The following is an 18694-nucleotide window of genomic DNA, read 5'->3' on the forward strand; positions in this document are numbered from 1 at the left end:
TCTCTTTCCCTTTATTATCATTACAAAATAATTAATTGAAATAATCATTTTCATATTATAAATAGTTTATAAAGAGTAATATTATTTTATATTTTATTAAAATAATAAAGTCAATTTTTGTATTAAAATGGTTAAATTTAGTTTGGTTGAAATTTTTATTTCTTAAACACAAGTTGATGAGTTTTATTTTGCATTAGTTAGGGAGCTTAGAAAAATAATTACATTTTAATCAAATAATCAAAATTTCTTACCTGAGATGCAAAGAGATTGTACAAATAATCAATTCTATAACTAATTATTTAAATATTTGAACTAAACTACTTTATTTAATATGATATAAAACTTAAATTTTCAATTTGAATAATGTCTAGTTATTATAAAAACATTAAATTGATCTATCTAAGTTTTTTGTAAATTTTAAATTATTCATAAAAAATTCATTAATATTGTACAATTTAATTACTTGAAATAAAATTTGAAGTTCTAATTAAGATGGAAAAATTAGAATATTGAAATTGTTATACTTTATGTGTTACATTTTTAATGCAATTGATCTATCTAGTTTAATAGAGCAATGTATAAAATCATCAGACAATTATTTTCAGCTTAGCATGGAGCTCTCAGTCTCTCCAACTCCACATCACAATTCCCTCTTTGAATTCAGCTATAGTGTGCACCAATGCCACACTAGGATTTTCAACCCACTTCCGGTTTCCAAGAGACCCCAGAGACCCACTTCCATAAGGGTGTGTTTGCTTTCCTTAAAGTTCCAATTTTGATTCATTTGCTTCTGTTTTTCTGAGAAAAAAAAAACAGTAAACTCCATGGTTTTTGCTGGACAGTTCATGGTGCATATGGATTTGGTATTATTGAAGGTTTTCAAATTGTGATTCCTTCTGTGTTTTGAATATTGGGTAATTTTTCAATCTGTAAAAATGACCCTCTGGAATGCCATTTCTTTTGAGCTTGTTCCACTCCTCTGGTGTTCATGACTTCGTGTAAGGACTGGTTAAAGTGTGATCTGATTGTTCAGAAACTGGTGGTTGTGATTGGTTCGGTCATGCACATGCTGACCCAATTACCTTTCCATCCCCTTTCTGTTTTTTTAATACACACATAATTTTTAATTTGATTCATTTAACATAAGTAGGTTTGGAAGGTTTGTTTCAATCACATGTGCTAGAGAGATTGTAAAGTTTCCTAAGTGAAGTCACTTAGCATTCAAGTTTGGGCTTGGGGTGAACAGTTTAGCTGCAATTGCAGCCATTTATTAGTTGCTTTAACTCCATTAAAGGACATTTTTTACTTTACTTTTTGGTTTTGGATGAGATTTGAGTCTTCTTTATCAGTTTAAATGAAAAGAATGCTGGCAGGCTTGCACTGGAGTTGGAGCCGCTGGATCTGATCGTCCATTAGTTGAGAGAATTTTAGATTTGAATGATGCTTGCTGGAGATTTTTAAGGCCACATACTATACGTGGTACAGCACTAGGCTCATTGTGAGTAGCTTTATAACTAGCCAGCAACTGTTTCATGCAGCTTCATGCCAAGTATACTTTCTCTAAGCGTCATTTTCTCTTTGTTTTTACAGTGCTTTGGTGGCAAGAGCATTGATTGAGCACACAAATTTGATGAAGTGGTCTCTTTTTTTCAAAGCTTTCTCTGGTCTTTTTGCTCTGATCTGTGGAAATGGTTATATAGTTGGCATCAATCAAATCTATGACATTAGCATTGACAAGTATGGTGCAGAAATATAAACAACTGTCTTATCACTTGCTGTCTTCTTCTTGTTCTTTTACCCTCTGTCCTTCTCCTTTCACATTTCTTCCAAGTTTCAATATTTTCTTGAATATGATTAACTGCACAGGAATTTCATTTTAAGACTCTTCTGCTCTGGTTCTAATATTTTTCCACTAGTAGTTACATGTCTATTAGATAAATCCTCAAAGTTGGTTTTATATTCTTTTTCAGGGTAAACAAACCTTATTTACCTATAGCTGCTGGAGATCTTTCTGTCCAATCTGCATGGTTCTTGGTTATATTTTTTTGCAGTAGCTGGCCTGTTGATTGTGGGGTTCAACTTTGGGCCCTTCATTTTATCTCTTTACACACTTGGTCTTTTCTTGGGTACCATCTATTCCGTTCCTCCACTTAGAATGAAACGCTTTCCTGTTGCTGCATTTCTTATAATTGCTACGGTATGATATATCCTCCCAAGTCCCAAACTTTTCAGTACTATATACAATTTGTCAATTTGTTCGTTTTTTTCTTTTGGGATAAATTCAGTTGGCAATTGAATTTTTAAGCATTTGGGGATATATTTGAACAAGATTGACTGAAGAGTTTTATGTAGGTACGGGGTTTTCTCCTTAACTTTGGTGTCTACTGTGCCACTAGAGCTGTCCTTGGACTTGCATTTGAATGGAGGTGGGTTATGGCTTATCATTTGTTATTTCAACTGAGCTCATGGTTTCTGAGGTTTAAATAGAGGATCACTGAAGAGTATTCTAATTATGAATTTTTTATGCTTCAACCAAGAAAATAATTGAAACAAAGAATAAAATATCTAAGATAGAGTTATAACAGTCATAATGTTAGAACTTAGAAGGACAAACTCCACACCTTCAATATAAATTGTGCTTCGCTAACATCAATGAATGGAGCTTGTGATGGTGTTAGCTTTTCATCAAATATTTTTTTTAAGTGTCCAGCTTATCTTTTTGCGAGCTTATTATATATTTCTTCTTGTATCTCTGAATGTAGCTCTCCTGTGGTTTTCATCACAACCTTTGTAACATTTTTCACATTGGTAATTGCTATAACAAAAGATCTTCCTGACGTTGAAGGAGATCGCAAGTAAGTCTTGGTCCTTGTTGCATCCATATTGCAGGTTCATATTGATCTTATTTTCCTGAGCTCTTGATTTTTCGGTTCATCTCTATTTCAATAAATATGTATTTTTGAATGTAAGTGTCACACTTTAATTTGGTGCTGCATGTCTCAATTAACTTCAGGTATCAAATATCAACCTTTGCTACAAAATTAGGAGTTCGGAACATTGCTTTCCTTGGTTCTGGAATTTTGCTGATGAACTATATTGTTTCAGTATTGGCAGCAATTTATATGCCTCAGGTGAATATCAACTTGCATCATGGTGCCTAGCATGAAATTCTTTTTTCATACATGAAAACAAAACCTCATGTGCTTTATGGAACCGTTGACAGGATTTCAGGTGTTGGTTGCTCATACCAGCTCATATGACTTTTGCAATAAGCTTGATTTACCAGGTTTGTTAATTGGACTAATGACTGTTACTAAGGTTATCATTCTAGTTTACTGGATTTTCATACATGTTTTATTTAATCTAATTCACTATGAATTGTATTTTGTTAATTATTTTGTTACATTTGTTTAGTGAAATGGGGAAGTTGTCCTCTAGAATTTTTTCTTAACAGTATGAAATGCAACGGTCCTCCATTATCGGATACTTTTTCTGTGATTATCAGATTTTTTATTTATTTTTTTGAACAGTTTGAGGGAGGGGAAGTCGGGGGAATAAACGAATAGAAAAAAGAGAGGAAAACAGAAGAGATTCACCAGAACATAGAGGAAGAAACATCAGCTCTATCAAATAAAAACTGATGAGCTGAAACATGCAGGGGATAAGAAAACAAGCCTCTTCCTGAGAAAGTATGTAGATAGAGATTCTCACATGATATTCTAGCAAAATGCATCATAATCCAACATTAAAGAACCCAGTTTCACAAGGCTTTACACTTGTTGAAAGAGGAAAAGAACAAGACATGTAAAAAAAATCCATGTGTGAAATTACACAGCCAATGATTATTCACATGAAGAGACATAAATAGGATGAATAACTGTTACCCTAATTACCATAATTACATTAGCTTATTATATCTCAATATCTCTAAGTACAATATTCCTTATTAACATAATCTCTAGCAACACATAATTCTACTTTCAAAACCAAATGAACTAAACATAGTATAGTTTCGTCAAGCCTTAACATAGTTTGTTAATTGGATTAATAATTGTTAGTAAGGTTATCATTCTAGTTTAGTGGATTTTCATACATATTTTTATTTAATCCAATTTGCTCTGAAACTTTCTTTCCCTCTCATTTAGTATTATAGCTTTACCCGCTTTCAACTTAATATTAGATTGCATAAACTATTGTGATATATAGCATTTTTTTATAGTTTTACCCGCTTTCAACTTAATATTAAATTGCATAAACTATTGTGATATATAGCATTCCTAAGATTGTGGGGGCATGTTATGCTGATTAGAATATTAATTATAATATTTAAATAATTACATCACTGGTTATAGAATTATAGAATTGATTATTTGTACAACCTCTTTTTTCATCTCATTAGGTAAGGAATTTTTATTATTTAGTGGAGCCATAAATGAATAAATTCAATTCATTACAATATCATTATTCTTCTCATATCACTGACAAATGTATAATAAAACCGATCAAGTTCTGTTAAACAAATAAAACTTCAACCAAAGTAAATTTAACCTAGAGTGTTTGACCATTTTAATACGAAAATTGACTTTATTATATTAATAAAACATCAAATATTATTAACTTTTATAAACTATTTTATTATAAATTCAAGATTTATATAAAAAATAATATTTCAATTAATTATTTTGTAATGATAATAAAGGGAAAGAGAATATTAAAGTTAAAGAAAAAATTATGTGTTCAGAGTGTTCTTACCACCTTAGTTGTTAGGCAATAGCTTGCACTTGAAACCAATAATTTATCCGAATTAAAAATTTAAAATCCAAATAAAATGCTGAAAAACAAAATCCAAAAATATATTTAAAAGAAAAATTATGAAAAATAAAAATTCAAAAAAATGTTATAAAATCTTAAATTAAAAATGTATTCTAAAAATCCAAATCTAAAAAATTAAGCAAAATGTTCTGACAATTCAAATCTAAAAATTATTTCTGAAATTCAAATTCAAAATACATTTTACCTACCGTATTCAAATTTAAAGGATATTTTTATCATTTCACATCATTTATTTATTGACTAAAAAATATGGGGTGCAAAAGGCTATAACATCCCTTTTGAATGGGCTCTAAGGGCAAAATAATCTCAGCTAAGAGAAATATAACAGCATAAATTTTGTCAAGACATGATTATTTTTTTATTTTGTTGCTTCGAAACGGTGATAACAAGGAGAAAGAGCGAGAAGCTGAAATATTAATTTGAATTTAGATAAGATGAAGTAAGTGTTCACTCAAGGTCACTTACACTTTTCAGGAGTTGCAGTTGTTGGGGGAGTTTCATCTCGAGAGATCAAATTCTTGAGAGAGTATGAACTAAGACAGCATAGAAAATACCAATATGATGATCAACTTGAGCAAATTGGTCATCTTAAAAATGAAATACAAATATGGTTTGGCCTTCTTTCAAATTGTCAGATGACAATAATTTTAACCAGGCATCATCATCAAAAGGACCAAAAATGAATATATTTAAGAGTTAAATAAAGCACAAAAAAAAAAAATTAGTTTCAGTGTTTTCAAGAACAATGGAACTGATGAGAACAATTAAATGATATTTCATATTCAAATTCTTCAAAATTGAAAACAAAAATAACTAAAATAGGTCATTCTGTAATTATTACTGAAAATGAAAACAGAAAACAAGCTAAATCCTTTTCCAGTCATGGTTATTTGTTTATGTTCATTTGACTTTCTCAAGAAAGAAAATCACTTCTGAATGTTTGGTGTAACTGAAATCAACACTCAATGCAACATGATTTATGTTGGTTTAACCAGCATGCAATGCAGTTTATGTAAATGCATATGTTAGAGATTACATTAATTGGAAATTTTTAAACTAAGACTTTGCTTGATTTTATAACTCTAATCTTTGTTTCAATTATTTTCTTGGTTGAAACATCACAAATTCATAATTAGTATACTCTTCAGTGATCTTCTATTTAAACATCAGAAACCATGAGTCAGTTGTTCAACATTATCCATTACAGATATGAAGCAAGAAATGATAAGTCATAACCCACCTCCATCTTCTTTTCCTGCTGCTCCAAGTGTCTTAATCAGCTGACAATACATAAAGATGAAGTGGTAATTAAAAGATGTCACTTCTGCTGCTGTTGTTATTATTTAGGAAACAATATCTGAGCAGTAAAAGCATTGAAGTCAGAATATATTAATTGTCACCGAGTGGTTTCAATCCTTAATTGTCACCGAGTGGTTTTTAAATTATAAGGATGTAAGTTTCATTTAATATTTTCAAATAGTAGATAGACACAAATTTTTCATAATGTTTTTCTTGAAATATGTTTTTTATTCTTCATAAATTATTCTTTTTTTATTTTTAACAAATATTTTAAAAAATTATCCCTAGTACATTTTTATTTTATTTTTGTCATCTAAGTTATTTTATTTCATTATTACAATTTAACTGAAAAAAATTATCACAAGAAAAAAAAAGTTAAAGAAAAATTATTAAGTACAAAAAAATGAAATTCAATAATTTATCAAAAACTAAAAAAATTATATTTAAGCTTACGACTTTTATTACCACTGTGGTTCACAATAATAATTCTTTATACATTTATGATTTTATACATTGCTCTATTAAACTAAATAGATCAACAAGTATGTAACATCATAATAAAAATGTAATACATAAAGTTTAACAATTGCAATATTTTAATATTTTAATTTTAAGTCTAACTCAATTTACAAAACTAATTTATAAGGTGAGATTCGTATCGATTTATATATATAAAACTTATATACTATAAATTGACTTTATTTCTAGATGTCCAAGTTGAAAGTTGCAACACTTTTTTTCAATTATGTTGTGTATGGCTGCTTTATATTATAAAGAACAGCTCCAAACAAAAGAAAAACATAAGCAAGTAGTTACTCAAAAAATAAAACACAGCCCTGCTTTCAGTTATTATTGTGTAGAAAATGTTGACTACAAACATAAAATGATTACGTTACATCTACCTCTAAAATTTTATATGGAGAACTTATAGTCAATTTATAATACATAATCTCTAGAACATGTACTTAGTTTTCACTCCTTTATTTTCTATCAAATCCTGCATTATCTTCCATTTCCAAGCATTCATTATTGCAATTATTCATTCTTTAATCACTTTTAAAGTCCTCTTTCTTCCTTATAAATTTGACACATTACTTCTTAAAAGGCTTTTGCAATTAAGTAGCCAGTGGAACCACACATGTTCTTGTTAATCTTCCTCTGTTATCTATAATGAAAACAAATTCATTTTTCTCTAAGACTTTCCTTTTTATGTCTACACCAAAATTGTCCTCCCATTCTCTTTAACTTAAATTAAGATTGATTGATAAGTTGAGAAAATTTTGTCACCTTAAAGTTAATAATTTAAATATAAAAATCTAAAAAGAATCTCTCCACTCAGCAAAAAAAGCATCACAAATTAACGAGTCAAAACTAACTATAAAAATTAGCAAATGTCGGAAATCTGTCAATGATACATAATCAAACCCATTTAACCAAAGTAAACTAATTGAAAGAAACTCATAACAAAATTAGGAAATTGCACATGGAATTATGCCTAAGCACTCTTTTCCACCCCATGTAACCAAAGTAAACTAATTGAAAGAAACTCATAACAGAATTAGGAAATTGTACATGGAATTATGCTTAAGCACTCTTTTCCAGCTTAGCAAGCTCTTGCCTACAACTGATGCCCTCTGCACAAATTGAAACCAAAAGTTATATGTCAACACAGTAGTAGAGACACTTGGATTTTGCTATGCATAAAATCCATTTCACAAACTATTTGAAAAGCAATACCAAAATCAAAAGAGTGAGAATAGCTAGAAGGAAACCAGCCTTGATCTTTGCCAACATAATCTCTCTTCCCCTAACCGGGTGGAAACACTAGTACGGGTAGGTTTTTAAATCGACCACCATCATCATGGTCTTTGTATTTGTACTTGGGGTAACTAAATAAGCTTGGAAGTAATGATGTTTTAAACTTTATCAGTAAATTTTGTCTCCTTTTTCTCACAAACCTACACAATATAATAGATAGTTATTGATCGATGATATAAAGAATTATAAAAATAATATAACATAAGATGTATCAAACTTGAATTATCTTCTTGAATTGTCTTCATGTACGGCTGACTGTCTCAATGTGTATATTATACATGACCGAATATATTGAGGAGATATACCTCCTGCAAAACATACTTCATGTTGAGAAGTATATCGAGAATTAAGGGTACTGTTAACTAAAATACCTCTTGGAGCAAATATTTCATACTGATAATATTCACTCTGAGAGAAAATTAATATTAAAATATCATTAAATTATATATATTTTTTATAAAAATGTAATAAATTATATTTTTGAGAAAATATTTTTTTTAATTCAAGTTTTAAAAAATATATTAGATAAGAGAGATAAATGATTATTTAAAAATTAGATAAAGTACAAATATTAATTTATTAAAAATATAAGAAAACTGTGTATTATTTCAAAATTATAAGGATGTAAGTTTCATTTAATATTTTCAAATAATAGATAGACACAAATTTTCCTCGCTATTATGATAGAATTTCATAATTTTTTCTTGAAATATGTTTTTTATTCTTCATAAATTATTATTTTTTATATTTAATAAATATTTTTAAAAATTATCCCTAGTGCTTTTTTATTTTATTTTTTTTCATCTAAGTTATTTTATTTCATTATTACAATTTAACTGAAAAAAAACTATCAGAAGAAAAAAAAGTTAAAGAAAAATTGTTAAGTAAAAAAAAAATGAAATTCAATAATTTATCAAAAACTAAAAAGTTATATTTAAGCTTACGACTTTTATTATTCATAATAATAAATCTTTATACATTTATGATTTTATACATTGCTCTATTAAACTAAATAGATCAACAAGTATCTAACATCATAATAAAAATGTAATACATAAAGTATAACAATTGCAATATTCTAATTTTTCCATCTTAATTAGAACTTCAAATTTTATTTCAAGTAATTAAATTGTACAATATTAATGAATTTCTGATGAATAATTTAAAGTTTATAAAAAACTTAGATAGATCAATTTACTTTAAAAAAAATTAAATGTTTTTAACATTAATTTAGGAATAATCACAAAGTTTGCTTCCTTTTCTATTTCTGGATGCTTTTTACTTTCTTTATGTGAGATTTGTTTTTCTTTTTTGAATGCTTTTTACTTTTTGTTACATTGTTGTATTTTCTAACTAAACGTTGTTGTCATTTTGTTATTATTTTTATATTTATTTTAAAGAAAAGATGAGTATATCAATTAATATTTATTATTTTTTATTGGATTCGAAGAGAACATTAACGCTCAAACAGAGAGGTGTGAAAAGAGCTTTTCGATTTAAGTGAATCAGTTTTGTTGGAGTTTTTGGTGCAATATTGAAAAATGTAGAAACGAAATTGAATCCATTGTTGCCCATCATTTCAGTGTTGTTTTAATAGGAACAAACAAACAGTGAGATAAAATTGAAAAAAATCCTAAGATAAAAAGCTTATCCAATCTTAAAATTAAAATTAAACAAACAAATAAATAAAAACATATAAAAATCGTCAAGTATTATAAAAAAATAATATTAAAATATTAGTATTTTCTCATTACTAAAATTGAACACAACTAAAAAAAACTGTTAGTAGTTTTATTTAATTAATTAATAAAATTTATAGTTTTATTATAATTTGAGAGAAGTTAAATATAAAAAACATCATTTGTGTAATTATGAAAAAAGAATTTATAAATTAAAATCAGAAACAAATGAAAAGCATCTTAATCTTCTGTTAATGATATAGATATGTTACAAGGAATCCGTTCTCCATTCTCAATCTCCTCGTACGATCTCATCTTACACTCACCGGACCACTCTATCGCGCCACCGTCCACGGCGGCTCCGGCAATCACCTTTGGCTCGTGGAAAATAAAAATTAAAAAAAATATATAAAAAATAAAATTCAGAAATATATTCCAAAAATCCATATTCAAGAAAAAATATTCTGACAATCCAAATCTAATGTATTTTTAAAATTCAAATTCAAAATACATTTGAACCTACACCACAACTACCACTGGTATTTAAAAATTAAGAAAAAAACATTTTTATCATTTTACACCTAACTTATTAGTTACGTAGTAAAAAAAAATGGGTGCAAAAAGTAATTAATTAAAACATTGAGCGCAAAAAAAATTCTTCTTCCCCGAGCTTCTTATTAAGTTATTAATTACATAACATTGGAGAGAGAGTTCTCAAAAAATTCTTCCCCTTTCTTAATATCAGGTACCGTGTTTCTTAATTCTGCATTGAATTTAAAGGCTTGTTTTGTTCATTAGAAATCTGAATTATAGAAGTTTCGTTGATAATGTTTCTGGTGCTAATTATTTCTTTGCTTTTTTCATTTTCATTTTCCTCGAATTCTATCTTTTTTCTCCTTATTTTATGATTCTGATTCTGCTTCTGCTGATCGTTTTGATCCGCTCATGGTTTGCATTATACATGTGTGTAACTGAATTTGATTTACGTCTTATTTTTGAGGTTTTTGGCGTAACAGTGTATTTGGATTGCTGTTTATGACCCTAATGTTTTCCATTTGGTTAGTGATGTATGATATGCTTATTGAGTTGGTTGGTTTTGATGATAAATTTGATATGACCCTTGGAACAATGACTTATTTTAGTGTGTTATTAGGGTTTATGATGATTTTGGTGTACATGATTTTTGTTTTGGTTTTACTTGTTAGATCCTATTTATCAATCCCTTTTCCTTGAAAAAAAGGGTAAGAACTTCCCACCCCATAACAGTATAAATAGGTGATTATATTGTGCAGGGTATGGGAATGAATCCAGATGCTGCTTTTGACGCTTATGACTATTTATTTGAAGAAATAGAGGGAGAAGATGACTATTTTTCTGAAGAACTAGAGGTAGAACCTTATATAAATTCTGCATTTCGTTCTTCAAGTACAAATGAAGTTTATTTCTTCTTACAAGACAAGTACATGCGGTTGTATTACACTCCTGGACAGCAGACACAGACAGATGATAAGATTTTGAGAGATTTGGATTGGATTTGTTATGACTTTCCATCACTTGAGCATTCGTCATTTTCAGCATATGGAATAAAATGTTCCTTTGACACTGAAGACTACAAAGCATATATCTTCTCTGAGTGTTATTGTGTCTACCTTGACTATGCCAATGACAAGATACTATCATTTTCTGCTATTCGTAGAACGTTTCCCATCCTAGAAAACACTGTGTTTGAGCAAAACATACACTCTGCATTCAGGTCACCCAGAGGACAAGAAGTTTACTTATTCAAGGGCAATAAGTATTGTTGCTTAGACTATGATTCTAAGCAACTTATTGACCCCATTCGTAAAATCACTGAAGGATTTCCTATTTTGAAAGGTACCATCTTTGAAAATGGAATTGATGCATGTTTCGCTTCTCATAAGGAGAATGAAGTTTATCTTTTCAAGGGAGAAAATTATGTACTGATGAATTTCATAGATGACACCCTTGTGGATGATGTGAAGCCCATGGTTGATGTTGGTCATCTTTAAAAGGCATTCTGCCTCTTGGTGATCCACAAGGTGATCCTTATCCTCAAAAAGTTGGTACTAATCGTTATCATAATCGTTCAGTAGATGAAGAAGAGTATGATGAAGAGTAGGATGAAGAGTAGGATGAAGAGTAGGATGAAGAGTAGGATGAGCTTTGACAAAAAAAAAAAAAAGATGCCATAACGTGATAACGTGAAAAAAAAGCAAGTGTACCGGTCGGCACCGGACGACCGCATGGTTCGAATTAAATAATAGTTTATATTTTTTACGATGTAAATATAAATATATTATTTATGAATTAGCTAAAAATTAAAATTAGCTATTTTTTAAGAAAAAATGTTATTACACGGAACAATATAATTTCATATGTAGTTGGATCTTAGTCCTTTTTGTTTAATTATTTATTCTGATTTATGAAAATAATGTAATAATCTTTTATTTTTTCTGAATGAGAACATTTCACGCTTTAGTCCTACTGCAAAATAAAACCCAAACTTTAATTTTTTCACCATTTCAGTAACTTTTAATTTGTGTAAATGGAAAGCTGTTTCTTAGTTCGGTGGAAATGGCGCTGCATAGGTTGCTGCAAAATAATAAGACTTTTTTGGTTTCTGCAAATTCTGAAAATATTTGGGAAGTTTGAATCTAACCCTTTGCATCCCTCACCGTGATTCCTCACAATGCCGTTTCCTACACACGCCACAAAAAGTAGAGAAAAAACTATTTTTTTATGTTGGAGCGCCTTGTCATTCTTGCTTTCTCTCCTCATTCTTTTGTTTTTAGTTAAATTATTCGTTTGTCACTATATTTGATCTCATTTTAACTTTCAAGTTTTAGTCAATTTTATTTTTTTTTAAAGTTTTAGTTCCTACGCACTTTTTTTAATCCATTCTCTCATTTTTGTTGAAATTGATCAGAAATCACAAATTTTAATCAATAAAATGGAAAGAATGTGTTAAGAATAGTGTATTCTTATCACTTTTTAAGTTAAGTTTTGGTTCATCTGGCAAAGACCAAAGAAGAATTTTGTTGTAGAGAAACATTTCTACAAAAAAGTTATGAAAGTAATAAACTGCTACACAAAAAAAAAAAAAAAAACTTAAGAGGGACAGAAACTTGCAGTTTTGTCAAAAATAGGGATTAAAACTTAAAAATAAAAACAACTATATGATCAAGTGAATAGTTTAACCTTTGTTTTTGATTGAGGTAACTCCAATAAGGAACCATTTAATTATTTATATGGAAGTTTATTTCCTCTATAAAATTGTGTTATTAATGAATCGGTAGTGATTTGAGTTCTCCGTCTGTTCCTCTGCAGCAATTGTTACTAATTACCTTTTTTTTAAAATGGTATATGACTACAGGAAAACCTTGAATATTTAGTTTGCATGCGAGTTATGGTATCGAGGAGGCTAAAGTCGGTTCCCTCTCTCTTTCAAAGTCTTGTTATTTTAATGTGTTTGTTGTTGATTAGGTGTTGTTTTGCTTCCTAATGTTTGGTTTTCGTTTTGTAGCAAAAAAACAACTGTAACAAGAGGCATCTTGCCAAAAAATTTGTTTCATTTAGCACGCTACTTACAGGAATCCATGTCTACTTCTGGTGTGCCACTGTTGGTTTATGAAAAGGCTGTTAATGCAGTTTGCTTCACTTCAGTGTTCCTAAAACACTTGATTGAAAGTGCCCAAGATGGTGTTCTTGTGTTGTACTAAAAAGTATTTTGGGAGACTATGTAGTGTAACGTTCATAGGACTTTAGAAATTCATTCATCTTTGCTCAGTACCCTTACAAAGGTTATTCTTTCTTTATTATTTATTTATGAATATAATTTCTATGCACTATTACTATCATTTTTATATTGTCAACCATCAGAAAGGATGACTTTTAAATTAGTTATTATAAAAGTCAAAGAAACATATTATTCATGGCAACCTGTGATTGAAGATAGTGCAAAAGTATTTTACACTGTCAGTGCATTAAATTAACTTTTTCATTTATTTGGTTTTATGGTAAGTTAGTAAATTTTCAGATATCTGGCCCTGGAATCTCCTCTTCTAGTTACTGAAATTTATCCAGATGCTCTATTCTAATGCAGATCATGAGGAATGTGCTTAACTTTATTGCATCTGTAGATGTGAGGTATATCATGGATAATAAATTGGTAAATTTTCGTTGCCTTATTGTGTGAAACTGCAAACTTTTTTTTGCCCTGATTATATATATATTTTTTCTTATAGTCCCAACACATATTTCCTACATCTGGAGCTGCTTAATTTTATGATTATTGCAATGTCAACTCAGCTTCTGTGTGAGCCATCTCCTAGATCGAATGATGTGAACCCATTTCTTGATGCAGTGATGGCTCAGGTAAGAAGCTAAAGCTTAAATATCTAATTTGGCTATTTAGTTTCTAGGTAATTTGAAGTTGAACCCACTAGCGAATTTGAAGTTACTGTGTACTCTTATCTTTTGCAGGATGGTCATCTGGTAAGTTCAGTTGTGTGCAAACTGCTTTTAAATTACATTACCTGTCCTAGTGTTCCTTTTAATCGAGCTTCTTATCCCATGTTTTATGATGGAAACGAGAATGTTCAAGAAATCCATTAGTGGATAGCAGTCTTGATGTGCTTCTTGTTCTCATTCATTATCGTAAATGTCTTGTGAGTGAGGGCTATTCTGTCACAGAGAATCAAGTATCTTATGATGTCAGAGTATTTGTTTCGTATGTTTTTCTGTCACCCACACTGCATGTAGATCAAGCAACAATTCTTGGACTTCTTTCCTTGTTGGACTTTTATATACATATGAAGTTATGGGTATGCATGTGACATCTTATTTTGTTTGTTTTCCTTTTTTAGTAGCAAGTGTGTCTGGAATATATACATATGTACATTTAGTGTATACTTCATTATATTGAATTTTATATCACAGTATTTTAAACGTTTCAAAAAATTTCCCTCTCTTGGTGCTCAGCTGATGAAACAGCTGTCTTACTTCTTTACTCATTGTTGCAAGGGAATTTCACCTTTCTGGAGTATATGTCTTGGTCCGGACTGATATGGATACATTGGTATGAAGAAATAAACTTAAATCCTCTTGAGAAAAAGTGGAATGAATTAATTATTATACGGTATAAATAAATTTTAGGGGATTCCTTGACTATGATTTGAAAATATCATTCCTTATTCTTATGTCTTAATCATACCAGTCTTATTATCAGTGCCTCTAGAATGAATGAGGATTTAGTCATGCTCTGATAATCTGATTTTTTGTTTCTCTCGTTAAATTAACAGTTAATGCCCATTCTAGAAGATTATACGATGCTCGAAGGAGGACAGCCAATCAAATTTACATGTTGATTATACTTCTCATACTTAGTCAAGATTCTTCTTTCAATGCGGGAATTCATAAGCTGGTAAGACTTGTTTTTTGTCATTAGACAAAGTCTTATACTGTAATGATTGTGCTGAATAGTATGTTTATGGACAGATACTGCCAACCATTCCATGGTACAAAGAACGACTTCTCCTCCAGTCTTCTCTTGATTCCCTCATGATAATCATTCTTATCAGAACTGTCTTATCATTGGACAGAACTTGATGTATATCTTTATACAACGTGTTTGGCAACATTGGCAAACATGGCACCTCATGTCCACCATTTGAGTGCGTATGTTGCCTCTCTTTCTGGCCTTTCATAATAAACTATATCCATTTCATATTTAATGGATCACAGAATATGTAATGGATCACAAAACAACAAGGAACTGGTGCATTATGAAGCACAATTAATCAACCGAGGAAACAATATGTCAACTATATTTCAAAACAAAAATTCTAACCATTTTCAAATTAATAAACAGGGTCTGGGAAATCACATTCTAAGGCTCCACTGTTTCCCATCAGCCAGTGGCAGTATGTTTCTTGAAATCATTCAAAACCTTGCCTTCCCACTGAGCACCCTCTTTTGCCACGGTCCATATAACCACCACTTTACTGCAATGCACTGACAATAATAGATTTAGGTAGCCCTAAATTGGGTGCCCAAGCAACATCTCTAACCCAATCTGTGTGCATATGAAGAGTCCATCTTCCACAGTTCATTGTTGAGTTTCCATACCTTCACAGTATTATCAAAGGAACACGATGCTACTTGCCAAACAGGTCCTAGGTGACCAGTCAATGTTGCTCACTCCAATTATCTTAATTGTGTGATCTGATGAAGCTGCTGCCAGTCTCTTACCATAGTAATCCATGGCAACATCATGGACCGTGTCTTGGTGATCCGTTTCAACCTTCTGAGAACGCATACTACTGCTAAAAACACACACATACACAATGCGAACAGTTAGTTTCAAACAACAATTTGCAAGTGAAACTAATACTCCAAAGGTTCTAAATTTCACACAAATATTCATTGAATTTAGCATTGAAGAAAGTGAAACGCAATTATGAGTAAATCAGTTTTATGTATGACATATTGTTCGATGTCATGTCATTGTTGTAATATAGTTACTATCAATTTGATAAATGAGATAGTAAAATATATTAAACGATTTATAAAAGTATGATAAAAAAATTTCTTTACCTTATTACCAATAGACTTTATATTATGCATAGTCTTCTATTATAATAGATAAAATATAACTTTATTATTCTTATAATTTGACCATTTTCACATTAAGGTGGACTTCATCTATCTCGAAAATCTAAAGCAGTTAATTAAGTTTTAATAATAACTAAAATCTTTAATTTGTCTCTACAGTCAGAATTAAGCGAGATTGTGGTAATTCATGTTCAATATGAACATTTACCATCTCTATAAATGGGTAAATGTTACATGATAAAAGGTACATTTTGCTATCGCATTTATCATTTCGATTTGAATTTCGAATACTAACTTGAGTGTCCAAGTGTATTTTGCAAATATCTTCCTCATCTCGACCGAAATCACATAAGTGACAAAGATCCAAGAAGTAATTAATTAAGATTTTAAAACTAATGGATAAAAGGAGAAAACACATTCCTCACATACAAAACAAATGATAATTTTTATCTCTTAGTACATAAATGGGTTATAATTCCATCTTTAAAAACTAAAAATTATAACTTAGTTCTTAAATATGTAAAAAAATATATAAATTATATTATATTTTTTATATAATTTAAGGACAACTTCATCTTCTTTAACAATATGAAATAATTATTATATTTTTTCACATTTTTAAGGAATAAATCATAACTTACATATTGAAAGTGGTTGTTATTCTGAAATTTTTATATAAAACCTGCTCAAAGATTTATTATATCTTTAAATGTATGATAAGGCTTTGAAAGAACTTGGAAGGTGCAATTGGCTACAAAATTAGGAATATTCAAAAGAGAGATACTCTCAACGAATTCATGTCAATTATGTAGATTTTTACTTTCTATTATTGACACCAACATCTTAAGCTTTGAATGCCTTCTTATTTTTTTTTATAATAGGGTAATTTGAAAAACTTTCTTTGTAATATCTCTTAATTAGTTTATGCATAAGATTTTAATGTTAATAAATTTCTTCATACAAAAATAAAAATATTTTTTCTTATGTAAAACTAATATTTGCACACATTTATATGAATTCTCTAAATTTATTTAATTAATTTGAGTATATAGAGAATCTCATTTTATTTTTTTATTTTTCCTAGAATTCTTTATAAAGAAGCTAATTTAAACAGAGTTCATTTATATGATTTTTTTTATTATAACTTGGATAAGCTAATTTTAACTCTTAGAAGAAAAAGACTCAGTTCAATTGTTATTTCTTATTTTCCACTCCTAAAATGTCTTCCCTATGTGTTTGTCCACCAAAGATACATATAATAATGAAGAGGTTTGGTTAATGAATACCTACTTAAAAAAAAATATTTTAAAATAACTGATTTAAAATATAGCTATTAAAAAATAGTGATGTATAATTTGGGTTTAAAATATGCATAAAATTGTAACAGCTTACAATCTTTTACTTTTATTGTTTATGTAGCATGCTGTTACAATCATACTAAATATTAGTGGAGTTTCAAATTTTAAATATTATACTTTTCAAGGTTAGTATTTAATTGCATTATTAAATGAGAACACTGGAAATTGTCTGAGTTGAATTTATATATATTAACTATATGGTATACTTTCAAGGAATAAGAGATAACTAAACCATTATCATCAACATATCATCACCAAGAAGATTTACCTTTATTATAAAGATACCACAAAACCATAAAATGAGGGGCAAGTGATGGCACACTTGTATATAGCATCATCCTTTATTCATTACATGGATATCTCAAATCATTTGCATCTTCAGGAGTGAACCATTACACTCAAAATTTATGAACAGAAAAGAATGAGAACATTAAATTTTTGTACCTAATTTATCTACACAAATATTCACAAACAGAGTTGGAGTGCTTGACAAGGGATCAAGCTGATGATACTCAGACTAGTCAAAGTCACTGTTTTGGAATGTATTTCTTACCTCATTGTCAAGTTTCTGCAACACAGTGAATTTTGTCATTGAAGACAATAATCCAAGTTAATGTATTAGTATGTCACACTAATGGAAAAGAAACTAAAGCAACACATTATTTTTAAAACTCTAGTATGTTGAAATTTAACTTCCAAATGGTTTTTAAGCCAAAAAAAAACAGAGAGAAACATTGTCCTTTATTTTTATATTTTGACCAAGAAAAAATTATCACAAGACAAAATTAGAAGTTGGTTTAGGTGTTCCATTTGAAATTCAAACACACCTGAAGTTTACAGAACTTGACATTTGTGAGATATGGGATAATGACTTCACAATGAATGAGACAATAATAATTTCAGAAATAATTTATTAGTATTTTCTCATTACTAAAATTGAACACACAACTAAAAAAACTGTTAGTACTTTTATTTAATTAATTTATAAAATTTATAGTTTTATTATAATTTGAGAGAAGTTAAATATAAAAAACATCATTTGTGTAATTATGAAAAAAGAATTTATAAATTAAA

At 29.2% G+C, this 18694-nt stretch overlaps 1 pseudogene across 1 annotated transcript; it reads left to right on the plus strand.

Annotated features, from left to right (window-relative positions):
- The first annotated feature begins 593 nt into the window (after positions 1–593).
- LOC137830684 (2-acylphloroglucinol 4-prenyltransferase-like) lies at positions 594–11900 on the plus strand (annotated as a pseudogene). Its single transcript, XR_016523055.1, has 9 exons — positions 594–746; positions 1374–1498; positions 1591–1737; positions 1971–2197; positions 2353–2426; positions 2763–2855; positions 3014–3131; positions 3224–3286; positions 10922–11900. The product of XR_016523055.1 is annotated as a 2-acylphloroglucinol 4-prenyltransferase-like (transcript).
- Positions 11901–18694: the final 6794 nt, after the last annotated feature.

This window comes from Phaseolus vulgaris, chromosome 7 (genome assembly GCF_051622355.1).
Source record: "Phaseolus vulgaris cultivar YP4 chromosome 7, ASM5162235v1, whole genome shotgun sequence".
In the NCBI taxonomy this organism is placed as follows: domain Eukaryota; kingdom Viridiplantae; phylum Streptophyta; class Magnoliopsida; order Fabales; family Fabaceae; genus Phaseolus; species Phaseolus vulgaris.